Source organism: Aethalodelphis obliquidens, unplaced genomic scaffold, assembly GCF_003676395.1.
Source record: "Aethalodelphis obliquidens isolate GAN/ISIS:26980383/991018 unplaced genomic scaffold, ASM367639v1 scaffold58, whole genome shotgun sequence".
Taxonomy (NCBI): Eukaryota; Metazoa; Chordata; class Mammalia; order Artiodactyla; family Delphinidae; genus Aethalodelphis; species Aethalodelphis obliquidens.
The window spans coordinates 634442-655375 of NW_020838002.1; the positions used below are offsets into that span (position 1 = coordinate 634442).

At 38.0% G+C, this 20934-nt stretch overlaps 1 protein-coding gene across 1 annotated transcript in view; it reads right to left on the minus strand.

Annotated features, from left to right (window-relative positions):
- The window catches only part of CA10 (carbonic anhydrase 10 (inactive)), a 626923-nt gene that overhangs the window by 111707 nt on the left and 494282 nt on the right, over positions 1-20934 (minus strand). The gene's annotated exons all lie outside the window — the stretch shown is intronic.

Below are 20934 nucleotides of genomic sequence, written 5' to 3' on the forward strand. Positions count from 1 at the left end.
AGGATGAGATGCTACAAAGACCAAAAGAGAGACAAGTAAGCTAAAATGAGTGAATAGGAACAAACCTTAGGGGGAGACTGAGGCTTAGGTTTATAGTCTCAAGCATTCAGTATGGTGTGTCTTGGTTTAGGTCCTTCTCTAACTGCTGCAACCAGACACTGCAAAGAGTCAGAGCTCTGATACTTTCTTGCAGTTTGTGGCCTCAGTGCTAAGCTAAAGAGATTCATATAAGCTTCCCATTTCACAGACTTCCTATTCTATCTTGCTTCAGCCCCTGCCCGCTGAACCTTACTGCTTGGGGTTTCTTTCCCTCCTTTTCTCTTGAACTTGATGCTCAGCTTCATTTTGTTGATTATGACCATAGCACTTCTCAACATTTGATTCTAGAACACTGATTCCTACCTGTGAGTCTATTGTCTTAGTCTTCTGTGTTGACTTAGCTCTAGGAGCAGATTGAAAACTTAAGGGAGACTTTGAATGGGTCTGGATGGAATGCTTCTGGGCTATGGGTTGCTGAGCTACTTGGATTTTCTACCTGCTTACTCTGACTCCTTTGGGCCCAGCCCTAGGGATCCTTTAAGGCAGTGGTCCCCAAAATTTTGGCACCAGGGACAGGTTTCGTGGAAGACAATTTTTCCCACGGACTGGGGGGTGAATGTTTCAGGATGATTCAAGTGCATTACATTTATCATGCAGTTTATTTTTATTATTATTACATTGTAATATATAATGAAATAATTATACAACTAACCATAATGCAGAATCAGTGGGAGTCCTGAGCTTGTTTTCACTTACCACTCACAGATAGGGTTTTGATATGAGTCTGCAAGCAATTGATTTATTATGGTTCCTGTTCAATCAAACCTCTACTAATGACAATCTGTATTTGCAACCACTCCCCAGAGCTAGCATCACTGCCTCAGTTCTACCTCAGATCATCAGGCATTAGATTCTCATAAGGAGTGCACAACCTAGATCCCTCACATGTGCAGTTCACAGTAGGGTTTGCACTCCTATGAGAATCAAATGCAGTGCTGATCTGACAGGAGGCAGAGCTCAGGTAATGTTCAAATACCAAAATACTCCACTGACTCACTATAGCACCATCTTGCTATAAGGTGGAGCCCATGTGCTGCTGTTGGCCATGGTCTGTGAGGGAACATGACCAATGAAACAGTGAAAAGCTTATGTAAGATTCTCCAGTCTCTTTCTTCCCCTGCTTCATCAATCAAGGGGCAATGTGGAAAGTTGTAAATGTGGTATAGCTACAAGATGGAGGCTGTGTCAGCCTGAGTCGCTGGCAGATTATGTGCAGATTGCAAAAATGGCTAGAATTCTTCCACTCCTTGTAACTACACTACTTACAATGTGACCTTGTAGCTGTTCCCATCAAGATAGGGCCATCTGTTTCTCCACCCCTTGAATCTGTACTGGCCTTGTCACTTGCTTTGGCCAATAGCACGTAGTGGATACAACATGCTTATTCTGAGAGTAGGCCTCTAGAGGACTTGCACGTGTCCTTACTCCTTTTTGGAAACTCGAGACCACCATGCAAACAAGCCTGGGCTAGCCTGCTGGAGGATGATCCAGAGTGAGGAGAACTATCCCAGGAGAAGCCATCCTAGGCTGGCCATTCCACGACTGATCCACCAGTTGACTGTCTTAGTCTGGCCTGGGCCAGAAGAATTTCCCACAGACCATAGCTTCCCATATACTGGGGAGCTAAAAATTTGGTTGTTTTCAGTCCCTAAGCTTTGAGATAGTTTGTTATAGAGCAAAAACTAACTGATATACACTAAGTCAATCATCTTCTCTGTCATGTGACTCTGGAACTATCAACAGAAGCTCTGGACAGTCTTTGTTGAGTAGCTGAACTAGAAAGTCACTTGGGGCTCAGACAGTCAGTCTGCTAATCAGCTGGAAAGTCATACCAGAATAAGAGAAGAAAGCAGCAGATATGCCAAGAGTGACAGAGGAAACCATGCAGAGATAGAATTAGAGAGAATATCAACTTCACCTTCAGAAACCCTTTGTATCTCTTTGTTCCAGTTCCTTCATGAGGCCTGGGCTGTACTTTCTCTGATACTTTACATCTTACAAAGGGATTTATTTTTTTCTTAAATTATCTATTCCTTGCAACCAAATGATCCCTATCAAAGACTCTATGTCTGTTCTCCAGTCTCAAATAAATGTATATTCAGTCAGTATGACATAATGAGAGTTTGTTTTCTTTTCTTGTCCCAATTTATGACTTTCTTTGCAGTAAAATGATAGAGATAGATTTGTGTTTGACACTGCATTCATCTTTAAGCAAAATTTATTTTTTCTAATTATTAAGATAATATACAGGTATTATACATGGGTAGGAAGACAGAGAACAGCTCAATGAAATAAAAATTAGCCAAAATTCTACAGTAAACCAATAATCACCACTAATATTTTGGTGTATAACTTTTCACACTCATAACCGTATATATCTATATTTTAATGGGATCATTTTATATGTGTGATAATAAATGCTTTTCACATACAAGGGTATATGATTTTATATATATATATATAATATATAATAATTTAATATATATAAATTTATATATTTAATATATTATACACAACACACATATAATATATTTAATATATTTGTTACATATTTATACATTAATATATATATAGTACATATATATTATTTTTAGTCACATGAATATTTCTAGGTTATTAACTGTTCTTTTGCAATATCACTTTGAAATAGCTTCATAATATTCCACTGTAAACATATATGACTTATTATTGAATCTTTATAGCCCTTTCACTTTTTCACTATTGTTAAAAAATATTACAATGAGATATAGAGAGCAAACTAGTGGTTACCAGTGGGGAGTGGGAAGGAGGGAGGAGCAATTTAGGCGTAGTAGAAAAAAAGGGTTAACATGGGATTATATGAAATCATCTTTGTGAAACTTTTGAAAATTGTAAAGCACTACACAATTTAAAGAATCTTTCACTCAATTAAAAAAAATACTGCAATGAACATCGTTATGGATAAACATTTTTACTAGTGCAGATATTTCATTAGGCAAACTCTGTGTCAGACTGTGTATACATTATTACAGTGCTTATTATCTAATGCAAAATCCATTTGCTGTGGAGTGTAGATCCCACAGAGCAGGGCTGGATCTCAAATTCTCTTCAAATTGCATTAATTCAACAAGCAACATCCATGGGCCCCTATAGTATGCAAGGCTGCATAACAGGAGCTGCTTCAAATTCTTATAGGATATGTGCTCTGTTCCAATGAGCAAGTATATCAGGCTTCCCCATACTTCTAAAAATCCTCTCAATGTGTCTGTCTAATGTTCCTAAGAAAATTGTTGCCCATTGAAGCAAGGCAGGGACCATGTCCTATGCTTGTCTGCATTTCCCCAGTAATTAACACAATGGCACACAGTAGAGAGAAGAATAAAGGACTCTTGAGTCAAAAGATTCCCAGTCTGCCTCTTGGTGACCTTGAGTAGTTCAGTTAATTACCTGAAGCCTCAGTTTTCTTAATTGTAAAATAGAGATAAGACAATTTCCCCTATGAAAATGAGGAATAAAAAACTATAAGGCTTATAGAGAATGAATATGAGAATGATAGAGATAAATCCCTCCTTATCAGTAATTACTTATTGATTCCACTTACATGAAGTCCTAGAGTAGTCAAAATCATAAAGATAGAAAGTAGAATGGTAGCTGCCAGCGGTGGGGTGCAGAGAGGAATGGGAGTTATTGTTTAATGGGCATAGAGTTACAGTTTTGCAAGATGAAAAAAATTCTGGAGATGGACGGTGGTTGTACTTAATACTGCTGAACTGTTTAAGTAAAAATGGTTAAGATGTGTACTTTACACACGTAAAAATTGGAAAAAATTCCCTCATGAGTTTGTTGTGAGAATTAATACATTTAATGGTCAAACATTTTCATTCTTTTCCTTCATTTACTTTTGAAAATGGGTGCCTAGCTGACCTTGCAGGACCTGTGTTGATCTTACCCACTTCCCATAGCCCAGTGGAATATAGTGTTGCTTTCTAAAAGTCACAATGAAGAACTTGTACCGACTTCTGCATTGTGATGATTCACTTGTCTCTCATTTTGGATTTTAAAGCTCCAGTTGTGGGAAGCATCCAAGATCATTTTGAAGGCCATGAAGCAAACATGAAACCAGGGTAATCAGGAATAAACCAGTGCTTTCTAGTTCTTCCACTCCATACTTCCATACTCCTTCTACTTCCATGGCTCTATCTTCATTCATTCATCTGACTGTGTGCTAGGAGCTGAGGATAGTGTGGTGAGTAAAACCAGGCATGGTCCCTGCCCTCATGGAGCTTACAATCTCCATTATGAAGACAACAGAGTGGGAGAAGGAAGTTATGGGGAATCCATATGAAATTCTACCATTTGCGTATGTGTTCTCACAATTAGAGGCAATACACCTATTCCCCCACCCTTCCCCCAGACATTGAAATAACATTAATTTATATTAATCAAAAAAAGCTGTGTAACCAGGATATGGTTTGTTGCACTTTAATTTTTTTTAGAAAAGGCTTGACAGTATTATGTATGATATCTGATGGTACACCTGCACTGAAGTAATTAACACTGCAGCAGCGTCATTTTGCCTGTAATGCTAATTACAGTGTTTCCAATGAACTACTTTGGTGTGCAGCATGTTGGAAAAAGTTGTATTATGTAGACCAGGAAACAGAACTGAATGGAGACGATGAAGCTGCAGGGGATATCCAGGTTGCCTATGGCTGCCTCACACTTGTCCTTTTTGTTTTATTTTAATTCACTACAAAATGAGATGAGAGATACGATGCCCATGTAAGTGGGAGAAGTAAGAGTGGTCTGTGAATGCTCAGTGACTTGTCTAGAATCATACAGCTAGCAGTGGTGGCAAACCCAGGTCTCCTGATTCCAAGTCTAATGATTTTTTTTTCCCACGGAAAATAATTTTGTTCATTGGTTTTCATTTATTTTAACATCTTTATTGGAGAATAATTGTTTTACAATGGTGTGTCAGTTTCTGTTTAATAACAAAGTGAATCAGCTATACATATACATATATCCTCAAATTTCCTCCCTCTTGCTTCTCCCTCCCACCCTCCCTATCCCACCCCTCTAGGTGGTCACAAAGCACTACCGAGCTGATCTCCCTGTGCTATGCAGTTGTTTCCCATTAGCTATCTATATTACATTTGGTAGTATATATAAGTCCATGCCACTCTCTCACTTTGTCCCAGCTTACCCATCACCCTCCCTGTGTCTTTAAGTCAATTCTCTATTTATTCCTTCCTGCCTCTAGGTTCTTTATAACTATTTTTTTTTCTTTTTAAGATTCCATATATATGTGTTAGGATACAGTATTTGTTTTTCTCTTTCTGACTTACTTCACTCTGTATGACAGATTCTGGGTCCATCCACCTCACTAAAAATAACTCAATTTCATTTCTTTTTATGGCTAAGTAATATTCCATTGTATATATGTGACACATTTTCTTTATCCATTCATCTGTCGATGGACACTTAGGTTGTTTCCATGTCCTGGCTATTGTAAATAGAGCTGCAAAGAACATTTTGCTACATGACTCTTTTTGAATTATGGTTTTCTCAGGGTATATGCCCAGTAGTGGGATTGCTGGGTCATAAGGTAGTTTTATTTTTAGTTTTTTAAGGAACCATCATACTGTTCTCCAGAGTGGCTGCATCAATTTACATTCCCACCAACAGTGCAAAAAGGTTCCCTCTTCTCCACACCCTCTGAAGCAATTATTGTTTGTAGATTTTTTGATGATGGCCATTCTGACAGGTGAGAGGTGATACCTCATTGTAGTTTTCATTTGCATTTCTCAAATGATTAGTGATGTTGAGCAATCCTCCATGTGTTTGTTGGCAATCTATATATTTTCTTTAGAGAAATGTCTGTTTAGGTCTGCTGCCCATTTTTCGATTGGGTTGTTTGTTTTTTTGATATTGAGTTTTATGAACTGCTTGTAAATTTGGAGATTAATCCTTTGTCCATTGCTTCATTTGCAAATATTTTCTCCCATTCGGAGGGTTGTCTTTTCATCTTGTTTATGATTTCCTTTGCTGTGCAAAAGCTTTTAATTTTCATTAGGTCCCATTTGTTTATTTTTGTTTTTATTTCCATTTCTCTAGGAGGTGGGTCAAAAAGGATCTTGCTGTGATTTATGTCATAGAGAGTTCTGCCTGTACTTTCCTCTAAGAGTTTGATAGTGTCTGGTATTACATTCAGGTCTTTAATCCATTTTGAGTTTATTTTTGTGTATGGTGTTAGGGAATGTTCTAATTTCATTCTTTTACATGTAGCTGTCCAGATTTCCTAGCACCACTTATTGAAGAGGCTGTCTTTTCTCAACTGTATATTCTTGCCTCCTTTATCAAAAATAAGGGGACCATATGTGCATGGGTTTATGTCTGGGCTTTCTATCCTGTTCCATTGATCTATATTCCTGTTTTTGTGCAAGTACCATACTGTCTTGATTACTGTAGCTTTGTAATATAGTCTGAGGTCAGGGAGCCTGTTTCCTCTGGCTCCATTTTTCTTTCTCAAGATTTCTTTGGCTATTTGGGGTCTTTTGTGTTTCCATACAAATTGTGAGATTTTTGTTCTAGTTCTGTGAAAAATGCCAGTGGTATATAGATAGGGATTGCATTGAATTTGTAGATTGCTTTCGGTAGTAGAGTCATTTTGACAATGTTGATTCTTCCAATCCAAGAACACAGTATATCTCTCCATCAGTTTGTATCATCTTTAATTTCATTCATCAGTGTCTTATAATTTTCTGCATACAGGTCTTTTGTCTCCTTAGGTAGGTTTATTCCTAGGTATTTTATTCTTTCTGTTGGAATGGTAAATGTGAGTGTTTCCTTAATTTCTCTTTCAGATTTTTCATCATTAGTGTATACAAATGCAAGAGATTTCTATGCATTAATTTTGTATCCTGCTATTTTACCAAATTCATTGATTAGCTCTAGTAGTTTTCTGGTACTATCTTTAGGATTCTCTATGTAGAGTATCATGTCATTTGCAAACAGTGACAGTTTTAATTATTCTTTTCTGATTTGGATTCTTTTATTTCCTATTCTTCTCTGCTTGCTGTGGCTAAAACTTCCAAACTATTGTGAATAATAGTGGTGAGAGTGGGCAACCTTGTCTTGTTCCTTATCTTAGTGGAAATGGTTTCAGTTTTTCGCCATGGAGGACGATGTTGGCTGTGGGTTTGTCATATATGGCCTTTATTATGTTGAGGTAAGTTCCCTCGATGCCTACTATCTGGAGGGTTTTTATCATAATTTGGTGTTGAATTTTGTCAAAAGCTTTTCTTCATCTATTGAGATGATCATATAGTCTTTATCCTTCAATTTGTTTTTATGGTTATCACATTGATTGATTTGCATATATTGAAGTATTCTTGCATTCCTGGGATAAACCCCACTTGATCATGGTGTATGATCCTTTTGGTGTGCTGTTGGATTCTGTTTGCTAGTATTTTGTTGACGATTTTTGCATCTCTGTTCATCAGTGATATTGGCCTGTAGTTTTCTTTCTTTGTTACGTCTTTGTCTGGCTTTGGTATCAGGGTGATGGTGGGCTCATAGAATGAGTTTGAGACTGTTCCTCCCTCTGCTATATTTTGGAAGAGTTTGCGAAGGATAGGTGTTAGCTCTTCTCTAAATGTTTGATAGAATTCGCCTGTGAAACCATCTGGTCCTAGACTTTTGTGTGTTGGAAGATTTTTAATCACAGTTCCAATTTCAGTGCTTGGATTGGTCTGTTTATATTTTCTATTTCTTCCTGGTTCAGTCTTGGAATGTTGTGCTTTTCTAAGAAGTTGTCCATTTCTTCCAGGTTGTCCATTTTATTGGCATATAGCTGCTTGTAGTAAACCCTCATGATTCTTTGTATTTCTGCAGTGTCAGTTGTTACTTCTCCTTTTTCATTTCTAATTCTATTGATTTGTGTCTTCTCTCTTTTTTTTCTTGATGAGTCTGGCTAATGGTTTATCAATTTTGTTTATCTTCTCAAAGAACCAGATTTTAGTTTTATTGAGCTTTGTTATTTTCTTTTTCATTTATTTTTGATCTAATCTTTATGATTTCTTTCCTTCTGCTAAATTTGGGGTTTTGCTCTTCTTTGTTTTCTAATTGCTTTAGGTGTAAGGTTAGGTGTTTTATTTTAGATTTTTCTTGTTTCTTGAGGAAGGATTGTATTGCTATAAACTTCCCACTTAGAACTGCTTTTGCTGCATCTCATAAGTTTTAGGTCATTGTGTTTTCAATTGTCATTTGTTTCTAGGTATTTTCTGATTTCCTCTTTGATTTCTTCACTGATCTCTTGGTTATTAAGTAGTGTATTTTTTAGCCTCTATGTATTTTTATTTTTTGCAGATGTTTTCCTGTAATTGATATCTAGTCTCAAAGTGTTGTGGTCAGAAAAGACACTTGATACAGTTTCATTTTTTAAAATTTTACCAAGACTTGATTTGTGACCCAAGACATGATCTGTCCTGCAGGATGTTCCATGAGCACTTGAGAAGAAAGCATATTCTGTTGTTTTTGGATGGAATGTCCTATAAATATCAATTAAGTCTACCTTGTTTAATGTATCATTTAAAGATTGTGTTTCCTGGGGTTTCCCTGATGGCGCAGTGGTTGAGAGTCTGCCTGCCGATTCAGGGGACACGAGTTTGTGCCCTGGTCCGGGAATATCCCACATGCCGTGGAGTAGCTGGGCCCATGAGCCATGGCTGCTGAGCCTGCGCGTCCAGATCCTGTGCTCCACAATGGGAGAGGCCACAAGAGTGAGAGGCCCGCATAGTGCAAACAAAACAAAACAAAACAAAACAAAACAAAAACAAAAAAAAAACAACCCAAAACCTTGTGTTTCCTTATTTATTTTCATTTTGGATGATCTGTCAACTGGTGAACGTGGGGTTTTAAAGTCCCCTACTATGATTTTGTTACTGTAGATTTCCCCTTTTATGGCTGTTAGCATTTGCCTTACGTATTGAGGTGCTCCTATTTTGGGTGCATAAATGTTTATAATTATTATATTTTCTTCTTGGACTAATCCCTTGATCATTATGTAGTGTCCTTCTTTGTCTCTTGTAACAGTCTTTGTTTTAAAGTCTATTTTGTATGGTATGAGAATTGCTACTCCAGCTATCTCTTGATTTCCATTTCCATGGAATATCTTTTTCTATCCCCTCACTTTCAGTCTGTATGTGTCCCTAGGTCTGAAGTGGGTCTCTTGTAGGCAGCATATATATGGGTCTGGTTTTTCTATCCATTCAGCCAGTTTATGTCTTTTGGTTGGAGCATTTAATCCATTTACATTAAAGTGAATTATCAATATGTATGTTCCTATTACCATTTTCTTAATTGTTTTGGGTTTGTTATTGTAGGTCTTTTCCTTCTCTTGTGTTTCTTGCCTAGAGAAGTTCCTTTAGCATTTGTTGTAAAGCTGGTTTGGTGATGCTGAATTCTCTAAGCTTTTGCTTGTCTGTAAAGCTTTTAATTTCTCCATCAAATCTGAATGAGATCCTTGCTGGGTAGAGTAATCTTTGTTGTAGGTTTTTCCCTTTCATCACTTTAAATATGGCCTGCCACTCCCTTCTGGCTTGCAGAGTTTCTGCTGAAAGATCAGCTGTTAACCTTATGGCGATTCCTTTTTGTGCTATTTGTTGTTTTTCCCTTGTTGCTTTTAATATTTTTTCTTTGTATTTAATTTTTGATAGTTTGATTAATCTGTGTCTTGGCCTGTTTCTCCTTGGATTTATCCTATAACAGATATGCATTATTACAAACTGGCTCTCCTTCCATAAGATTGACATTTGGAGAACAATTTTAATATTACTGACTTTTTAAATTATATAATATAGAAAAAAATATATATATATACTATATAATTACATATATCAACTTGTTATGTGTGGTGTCAACACAACTGGTTAGGAGCTGTTTGAACAAGATGTAGTAAAGAAATCAAATGGTATTTGAAGGTAAATTTGATGGTTAATTTTATGTGTTAACTTGTCTCAGCCATGGTGCCTGGGTAATTGACCAAACATTATTTTGGATATTTCTGTGAGGGTAGTTTTGAATGAGATAAACGTTTAATTCAGTGGGCTTTGAATAAAGCAGAGTTCCCCTCATAATATGGGTGGGCCTCATTCAGTCAGTTGTAAATCTGAATAGAACAAAAAGAATGGCCTCTCCAGAGCAAGAAGTAATTCTGCAGTAATTGACCTTAGGACCTGAACTACAGTATCAACTGTTTCTTGGATCTTCAGCCTGCCAGCACATCCTACAGATTACGGATGTGCAGCCTCCATAATCAAATGAGCCAATTCCTTAAATAAATCTCTTTCTACATGTATATACTCATTGTATTAATTCTGTGTCTCTGGAGAACCCTGACTAATATAAGTAATCCCAAGCACTCTGGGGGGTTACTAGGCTATCAACTCATATTTGAAGAAAGCATTGTTAGGTAATCGGTTGTGCAATCAAATAATTCCCAGTGGTTAAAAGTACAGGCTTTAGAGTCAGAGACATGTGAGATCAAGCCCTGGCTCCCTCATTCATGGGATGCTTGCCTCAAGCATGTGACAAAAGCTAAAATTAAGAAAATTGAAATTGTATCAAGTATTTTTTCTGACCACAACACTTTGAGACTAGATATCAATTACAGGAAAATATATGTAAAAAATACAAACACATGGAGGATAAAGAATACACTACTTAATAAACAAGAGATCAGTGAAGAAATCAAAGAGGAAATCAGAAAATTCCTAGAAACAAATGACAATGAAAACACAATGACCCAAAACCTATGGGATGCAGCAAAAGCAGTTCTAAGAGGGAAGTTTATATCAATACAATCCTTCCTCAAGAAACAAGACACATCTAAAATAAAAAACCTAAACTTACACCTAAAGCAATTAGAGAATGAAGAACAGAAAAAACCCAAAGTTACCAGAAGGAAAGAAATCATAAAGATCACTGCAGAAATAAATGAAAAATAAATAAAGGAAAGAACAGCAAATATCAATAAAACTAAAAACCGTTCTTTGAGAAGATAAACAAAATTGAAAAACCATTAGCCAGACTCATCAAGAAAAAAAGGGAGAAGACTTAAATCAATAGAATTAGAAATGAAAAAGGAGAAGGAACAACAGACACTGCAGAAATATAAAGGGTGATGAGAGATTACTACAAGCAACTATATGCCAATAAAATGGAAAACTTGGAAGAAATGGACACAGTCTTAGAAAAGCACAACCATCCAAGACTGAACCAGGAAGAAATAGAAAATATAAACAGACCAATCACAAGCACTGAAATTGAAACTGTAATTGAAAATCTTCCAACAAAAAAAGCCCAGGACCAGATGGCTTCACAGGCGAATTCTATTAAACATTTAGAGAAGAGATAACACCTATCCTTCTCAAACTCTTCCAAATATAGCAGAGGGAGGAACACTCCCAAACTCAATCTATGAGGCCACCATCACCCTGATACCAAAACCAGACAAAGATGTAACAAAGAAAGAAAACTACAGGCCAATATCACAGATGCAAAAATCCTCAACAAAATACTAGCAAACAGAATCCAACAGCATCTTAAAATGATTATACACCATGATCAAGTGGAATTTATCCCAGGAATCAAAGCATTCTTCAACATATACAAATCAATCAATGTGCTACACCATGTTAACAAATTGAAGGAGAAAAACCATATGATCATCTCAATACATGCAGAAAAAGTTTTTGACAAAATTCAACACCCACTTATGATAAAAACCCTCAAGACAGTAGGCATGGAGGGAAGGTTCCTCAATGTAATAAAGGCCATGTATGACAAACCCACAGCCAACATCGTCCTCAATGGTGAAAAACTGAAACCATTTCCACTAAGATCAGGAACAAGACAAGGTTGCCCACTCTCACCACTATTATTCAACATAGTTTTGGAAGTTTTACCCACAGCCATCAGAGAAGAAAAAGAAATAAAAGGAATCCAAATCAGAAAAGAAGAAATAAAGCTGTCACTGTTTGCAGATGACATGATACTATACATAGAGAATCCTAAAGATGCTACCAGAAAACTACTAGAGCTAATCAATGAGTTGGGTAAAGTATCAGGATACAAAATTAATGCACAGAAATCTCTTGCATTCCTATATGCTAATGATGAAAAATCTGAAAATGAAATTAAGAAAACACTCCCATTTACCATTGCAACAAAAAGAATAAATTATCTAGGAATAAACCTACCTAAGGAGACAAAAGACCTGTATGCAGAAAATTATAAGACACTGATGAACAAAATTAAAGATGATACAACTAGATGGAGAGATATACTGTGTTCTTGGATCGGAAGAATCAACATTGTGAAAATGACTCTACTACCCCAAGAAATCTACAGTTCAATGTAATCTGTATCAAACTACCAATGGCATTTTTCACAGAACTAGAACAAAAAAAAACTCACGATTTTTATGGAAACACACAAGACCCTGAGTAGCCAAAGCAATCTTGAGATAGAAAAATGGAGTTCGAGGAATCAGGGTGCCTGATGTCAGACTATACTACAAAGCTACAGTAATCAAGACAGTATGGTACTGGAACAAAAACAGAAATGTAGATCAATGGAACAGGATAGAAAGCCCAGACATAAACCCAGGCACTTATGGTCACCTTATCTTTGATAAAGGAGGGAAGAATATACAGTGCAGAGAAGACAGCCTCTTCAATAAGTGGTGCTGGGAAAACTGGACATGTACATGTAAAATAATGAAATTACAACACTCCCTAACACCATACACAAAACTAAACTCAAAATAGATTAAAGACCTAAATTTAACGCCAGACACTATCAAACCCTTAGAGGAAAACATAGGCAGAACACTCTATGACATAAATCACAGCAAGATCCTTTCTGACCCACCTCCTAGAGAAATGGAAATAAAAACAAAAATAAACAAATTGTACCAAATGAAACTTAAAAGCTTTTGCACAGCAGAGGAAACCATAAACAAGATGAAAAGACAACCCTCAGAATGGGAGAAAATATTTGCAAATGAAGCAATTGACAAAGGATTAATCTCCAAAATTTACAAGCAGCTCATGCAGCTCAATATCAAAAAAACAAACAACTCAATCCAAAAACGGGCAGAAGATCTAAATAGACATTTCTCGAAAGAAGATATATGGATTGCCAACAAACACATGAAAGAATGCTCAACCTCATTAATCATTAGGGAAATGCAAATCAAAACTACAATGAGATATCATCTCACACCGGTCAGAATGGCCATCATCAAAAAATCTGCAAACAATAAATGCTGGAGAGGGTGTGGAGAAAAGAGGACCCTCTTGTACTGCTGTTGGGAATGTAAATTGATACAGCCACTATGGAGAACCCTATGGATGTTCCTTAAAGAACTAAAAGTAGAACTACAATACGACCCAGTAATCCCACTACTGGGCATATACTCTGAGAAAACCATAATTCAAAAAGAGTCATGTACCAAAATGTTCATTGCAGCTCTATTTACAATAGCCAGGACATGGAAGCAACCTAAGTGTCCAACAACAGATGAAAGGATAAAGAAGATGTGGTACATATATACAATGGAAAATTACTCAGCCATAAAAAGAAACAAAATTGAATTATTTGTAGTGAGGTGGATGGACCTAGAGTCTGTCATACAGAGTGAAATAAGTCAGAAAGAGAAAATAGATACTGTATGCTAACACATATATATGGAATTTAAAAAAATGGTCATGTAGAACCTAGGGGCAAGACGGGAATAAAGATGCAGACCTACTAGAGAATGGACTTGAGGATACAGGGAGGGAGAAGTGTAAGCTGGGACAAAGTGAGAGAGTGGCATGGATATATATACACTACCAAACGTAAAATAGATAGCTAGTGGGAAGCAGCCACATAGCACAGGGAGATCAGCTCGGTGCTTTGTGACCACCTAGAGGGGTGAGATAGGGATGGTGGCAGGGAAGAAGTTGCCAGAGGGAAGAGATATGGGGACATATGTATATGTATAACTGGTTCACTTTGTATAAAGCAGAAACTAACACACCATTGTAAAGCAATTATACTCCAATAAAGATGTTAAAAAAATAATGTATGTCTGAGTTATAGAGCAATTGTAAAGAAACAATTTAACTTATTTTTTCCATCAAAAGATATATGCACAACAAGGTAGATTTATCCTTGAGTTTGCATGGGGTATCAGATGTGATTCTGGAACAAGTCCCTCAGGTTGTCAAACTTCCTGTTACCAGATTGGGAAAAAAAAAAAAAAAAAAAGAGGAGGAGTATCTTTTTTAAAAAACTCAACTTTTTAGAAAGACTCAATTCACAAAATAAACACATTGACTTTTTTTTTTTTTATGGAGATAACACTTGTAGGGTTGATGTTTATTGTGGACAGCTAAGCTTGAGTAAACCTTACCTTCAGAAATTACAAAAGAGTCAATAAGTAGTTATTTGTTTGGTGTATTACAAAGCTTATGTGACATTTCCATTTCATTCTCTCTCAAGGCAGTCTGACTGAAATCTCTAAATACTCAGAAATAATTCCCCACAGCTTATACAGAAATGTAACACTACAAATGGAGTATCAGACAGGAAACAGAATTTCAACTGTGTAAAAGAGAGAGATGGCTATCTGACGTGCACAAGGCTACTTGCATTCAGTTGGTTGGGAGAGACGGGGTGGAGGGCACCCACAACTTTTGAGGACTTACTATGTGTTAGATGCTGCGTCAATTTATGGATCAGAAAACTAGGTACAGATAGGCTAAAGACTCTACTCAAGGTTATAGGAGAAGCAAGCGAGGCCACTAGCACTCAAAAGAAGACTTTATGACCCAAAACTCATGGTCTTCCCACTGTCTCAGACAACACCTTCAAAGCTACCATAGAGACGCTGCACTCCATTTCTCACTGACTCTGTAAACTTTAGAAATTTGATAATGGTCCCAATTTATTTTTCTATATAAAGCTGGCAGAGGCTCTGCTCTCTCCTAACAGAGGAGTGCTGACACTCTTGCCTTTAGGGTACAGTCTTCTCTAGCAGATTGTCTTTTACTGTAATTTGAGTGAATACATTGGGCTGATGGCTGTAACCCTAACATCGATGACAGCAGCAGTGACTGTGGTGTGTGCTAGGCCTTGCACTTGTATCTCCACTTAATCCCTACACTGCCCATGTGAGGAAGGCATTATTATCCGTGTTCTACAGAGGAGGAGATGGAGGCTCAAAGGGGTTACATGACTTTAACTAAAGCTGCAGAGTTAGAAATTGGCAGAGCCAGAGTCCAGCCATGGCCTGTTTGATTCCAAATTCTACAGCTCTTAAAAGAGAATAGGTCAGAAGTTGGCAGAAAGAGTGTTTGGGAAATCATTTAGATTATAAGTAGCTTTTGGGATTGGGGACAAACTCTTAAAGCCCAACTATGATTCCCCACAGATATGCCAGACTGGGTTTAATTTGTTTTGCCAGGCCTGGCCTGAATATCCTTGGGGATTTCTAGGCCCCCAGGTGGCAGGTGAAATCCCAGTCCACAACTTGCTGGTTGTTGAGAAATGGATCATACCTGACTATCCTAGTGTTGGCTTAGCAACTGGGTGACCAAGCTCATAATGTTGGCTTAGTGCCTAACAGAATTAGTGAAGAAGGTCCGACAATCATGTCATATAAATTAGGTGTCCTTTCTTGGCAACAGAGGTTTCCTATCATGTGTCTCTGACCGCTCTGCTGAGGTGTGTAATAGGTCTTCTTTGAATGTAATTAGTGAGCCTAAGAGATTTAAGAACACCACTTAGTCGGTTTCCTGCAGAGTAGCTCAAGATGCCAAAGGGCTGATTTGTAAATGCTGAATTCAAGAAGCCAGTAGGCTGCTTGCTCATGTAGGCACTCTGGAGGCATCACTGCAAGAATAAACAATGTGGCAGAAACAACTGGAGTCAAATTATTGGCCTCACTACAGTGTGGCATATACATAAATTGGCAAAATTAGGGTAGTGTGGATTTTAGAGTTAAAAGGACTTCAGAGATAGTCAAGCCCAACATTTTACTCAATAAACCTGGAAACTGGAACACAGGGAGGTTGAGAGACTTATCTAAGATTGTACAAGTGGCAGACTCGAGACTAGAAATCAACCAATTAACTCTGTCTCTTGCTCAGTACAGCACCTCTCCCCTTCCTCTTATTCTTTTGTTTATCCTTTACATTATTTAACACGGAGGCTACACTAGCATACTGACTCAGTTAGAAATGCTGGAGCACTAAGGCTGTGGATACACAAATACCAGAGCCCATAGAAAAATAGAAAAAAATCAGCCTGACATCTGGACATACCATTTACATGATATCATTCATCTGGATATGGAGCTCCTCTCAGTGCTTGCCCAGATGTTTGTGCCATGTAGATTTTAGAGCACTGAGTAGAAATGGAGAGGATTAGATGCTAAGAGGGGAGATGGAAACAAAGGATGGGGAGCGTTAGGAGCAGGTATTTTTGCAACGTAGCTTTGAAAGAAAGAGAAGAGAAATATTTGGAGCTCGTGAGTTGGAGCAGTTAGGCAGGAAGTGACTGAGATGTAGTTAAAAAAGAAAATGGAACTGGACCAGAATGATTGGCTTTGAGTTGCCATAGATGAAGTTGCACAGGAGGGTTGAAATACTTTCAAGATCTCACTCACCACTCTTAACCCTGCAGGGAGGATAGATTCTTCCTTAGGAATGCTAAGTTTACTCATCTCTCTAGCCCATCTATCTGAGTCACTACTCTTCCTATGTGAAGAGACTAGGATTTTGGAGTCAGTATTGAAAAGCCAGATGAAATGATCAAATGTGCTGCTTGTTATTATACTAATCCTATTATTGTTATTAAGATAAAAAAATGAACCTGTGTATGGCAATATTGACTCTTCAAATAACAGATGGTATCTTTCAATTCGAACTCTTCAGGGATGCTAGGCAGCACCACTGCAGCAAAGCATGCATTGAACATGATTGGTGCTGGTGGTAATGACAGGAGGAATTGAGACCTGTGTGAAAAATGTTGCCTGATCTGCAAAGGTGTAGGCTACATAAAGAGAATGTTCTTTATCCTCCATCTCTCTCAAGGATACCATGGGCAGGTGGCTGGCATTAGGCTGGGCATGTTCTTGCCTCACATAGTTGTTGGCACCGAAGCCCTTCACCGATACCCCAGCATTGCCCAATATCTGACCAGGGAGGGGACAGCAGAGAGAGGTGTTTGGAATGAGTTTTTCCACTATAGCTCTGGTGTGTAGGTTTCCAGGTGTGAGTCCTATATATTAATTGTTTATTGATCCACTGCTGCCAACCAATGATTTCATTAATTTAATATTATTTTAATAATTTAATCTTATGAATAAAATTTAAATTTAATAATTTGCCTCTGTGTCTTCTTACGTGCTTTATGAACATTTAAAATTCTTACACGAAATCTGCAAAGTAGGTGTGATCTTCCCATTTTCCGGATGAGGTAACTAACACACAGAGGGTTATGCAACTTGCTGAGTGTCACATAGCTAGTGAGTTAAAGAGTCAGAGTTTGGATGCAGACTGTCTGATTTCAAATTTTGTCTCTTTCTGCTTCACTGTGCTTCTCCTAACCCTCAGCAAGCAAGCCTCATCTGTATCACTGTGGTTCAGTTTTGGTTTCAGGATTAGTTCTCCAATTCCCTTAGCTGGACTAGAACTCTGCTTTAAATCTTAGCCTGCTAGGCCTTTGAGTGCTCCAGAGTTCTTGCCAAGCCTCTCATTGTTGGTTGTCTGTATCCAACTTTTTGGACTCTCTAATGAGTGACCAATTGGACAGAGTAACCAAAATCAAGGTGGTATTAGCTGATTGACCAGCATTACTGCCCCCACGGAAATATCTGCTTCTCTGCTCCTTTTGTGGGCTGGGAAAACACCTTAATTACCTGTGCCAGCTCAAATCAAGCATAGGCTGAGTACACTCCTATAAATTTAAATATATTTTTGGGGGGGTTGGGAAATAATATAGGCATGTTTTTATTTACCTTTCTTGTTTCCTGCTGTATCCCCAGTACCTGAACAATGCTTGGTTTCTATTTATTACAAAGAAGTGTACAAGATGAAATTCTGAGCACCATATCTGGATGCAGCCCCAGCTCCACCCCCAGACTGACCAGATAGGTCTGAGGTGGGACTCAGGAAATTGCCATCTTCTTTAACCAAGTCTGACATATTCTTTATCCTTTCCGCATCCTCCATGCTGTAAGGACTTGCTTCAATAATTATAAAGATGATAGCATAAAAGCTCTTTCTAAACATATATTGACTCATATTCAGGCCACCTTTTATCCTTAAACTGTGAAAATTCAAGGTTAGTCCACTTTAATTAACATATTAAAACTTGTCTTAGAAAAGTTATTTCTAGCTTAATGTCATTTAATTCAATCCCTGATTCACAAGGCTTTAAGCAAATAATTCTCCATCTCCAGTTATCTGGTCTCCAAAGAGGAAAATGCCTCCTAAGGGGAGCTTGGTGGGACACAATGGCACATAGGCACTAGCAGAGCATGCAGAGCACTTTCTTAACATTCCCCCATGTGGGTGTCCCTGGTCCCACTGGTCAGGTTAGAATCCTTGATGCCAGTTTTTCAAAGAAATTAGAAATAGCAAATGTTTGGAGGATAATTAGAGAATAAGTCCCACTGCTCATTCCTCACGTCACTGTACGCAAGTTAATTAACATTTATCTCTCACCGTGTTCTTGTCCCTATGGACTCTTGTTTATCACAAGCTGCTGCCCTCTAGGCTATACTCAAATGCTCACAGTGGTCAGCAGGCAACATAAATGAGATAGGTGAGGCATGAGACAACAGGGAGTGATGGAAGCAGTGGGGGCGCTGGGGAGCAATGTGTCCTGGTATCTCTGGCAGAGTGTACAAGAAACTGGGGTGATGCTTACTTCTTGGGGAGAAACCAAGAGGAATCAGGAAAAGGAGGGGCAGGGGGTACAAGACTCAGTTTTCATCTTGTGCCCTTTGGTATTGTTTGAATTTTAAAAGTAAACAAAATAATTTTTTAAAGTGAAATAAGATACTCTGTGGACAGTCACATCTGATGCTAAATCTTGGCTGTGTTACAATGGTTATGATGTGGGCCCAAGAGCTAGTCTAGAGCAGCTGCCCATAGAAATAGAAAGCAAAGCTACATTTGCAATTTTAAACTTTATAGTAGTTAATGTAAAAAAGTAAGACAGTAAAATTAACTTTAACAACATATTTCATTTAACCCAATGTATCCAAAAGGTTACTTCAACATGCAACCTATACAAAAAGTATTAATGAGATGTTTTACATTACTTTTTCATAATAAGTCTTTGAAATTCAGTATGTATTTTGCACTCAAAGCACATACCAATTCAGACTCACCACATTTCAACTACTCAATAGCCACATATGGTTAGCAGCTACCACATTGGACAGTGTAGCCTAATCAGTCTTCTTTCCCAATCTGTTCTCTCTCATACTCCTGTATTAGGGACTGAGCCAACTGGGCAGCTGCTGGAGATGCTAGACTCTGAGGAGCACTAAACACCCCAGGAATAAATTAGGAGTATAGTATCAGTAACCTGTATCTCTTTCCCATCCATGCACACAGCTCCCTACCTGTTCAGGATTTTCTTTTCTCTTTTCCTCTCCTCTCCTCTTCTTCTTTTTTTTGTGATTCATATAGTAAATTTTATGGGGCAACCATGCATGAGAGCCTACAAATGACAGTTGCCTAGGTTGGTGTTTAGAATCTACTGACCTTGAAACCCAGTAATGCATGGCCTAGTGCTATTTACTAAGAATATATAATGTCCTATTATCTAAATTATAAATCTTTTAATATTCTTCCTAAGAAGTTGGTTGAATCTGAAAACCATGAAATAAGCTGAGAAGATAAATTACATAAAAGTGGGAATGCTTTTGCTCACAGGTGTATTTGTTGAGAGATCATGGAAGAGTTCCCAAGTGCTGCCATCCCACTGCTTCTTCTCCTCCCAGGATTAGACAGCCTCTGTTTCCAACATGAAGGTCATTTATTCTATATTCATCAAAGCTTTTTGTCTTGTCATTTAACAACTGTGCATTTGAGATTTCATATCAATGCCCAGTTTTCATGTGCTTTGCATTTTTCAGTGGCTTTGCAAGTATAATGAGCATTTCCTGTGCCATGGAAGGAAAACTTAGGGTCTTTGGCTGATGAGTAAATATAATTCACAACGAAATTCAAAGAGGACTCCACCCCGGATGCACTTATTTTATTGGTTTCATCACTGCTGCCATTGACTACTGTAGCCCCTAACAAGTGAAGGGTGACTGTGAAAAGACACTGGTTTCTAGAAACAACATGTGTCCTTTCTAGAAGCATGCAGCCAAGGAAATTACACTTTCTGACTAGAGGTCACATCTAAATCTACTATGACGACGACATCAGCATCACTACCGTCTGTCGAGTCTGTGTGTCTGCCGCTGTGCTTGCATTAGCAACTTGATCCTGGCTGCTGCCCCAGGAGGCAGATATTTTTATTATCACAATTTTGATGAAGAAACTGAAACTCAGTGAGGGCAAATAGGTTACAGAGCTGTGAGTGTCAGAGGTGGTAAATGTGAAAGAGCCCATGTGGACTGCATACTGAGCTGTTACATTGGCTTTGAGGAGGGACAGATGACTTTTGTTCAGGAGTGCCAGAGGCGTTTCCTAGAGGAGCTGGCATCTGAAATGGGCCTTGGAGATGAGTAGGATGTGGATGTCCAGAGATACTTAGGATAGCGAAGAGCTGAGGATG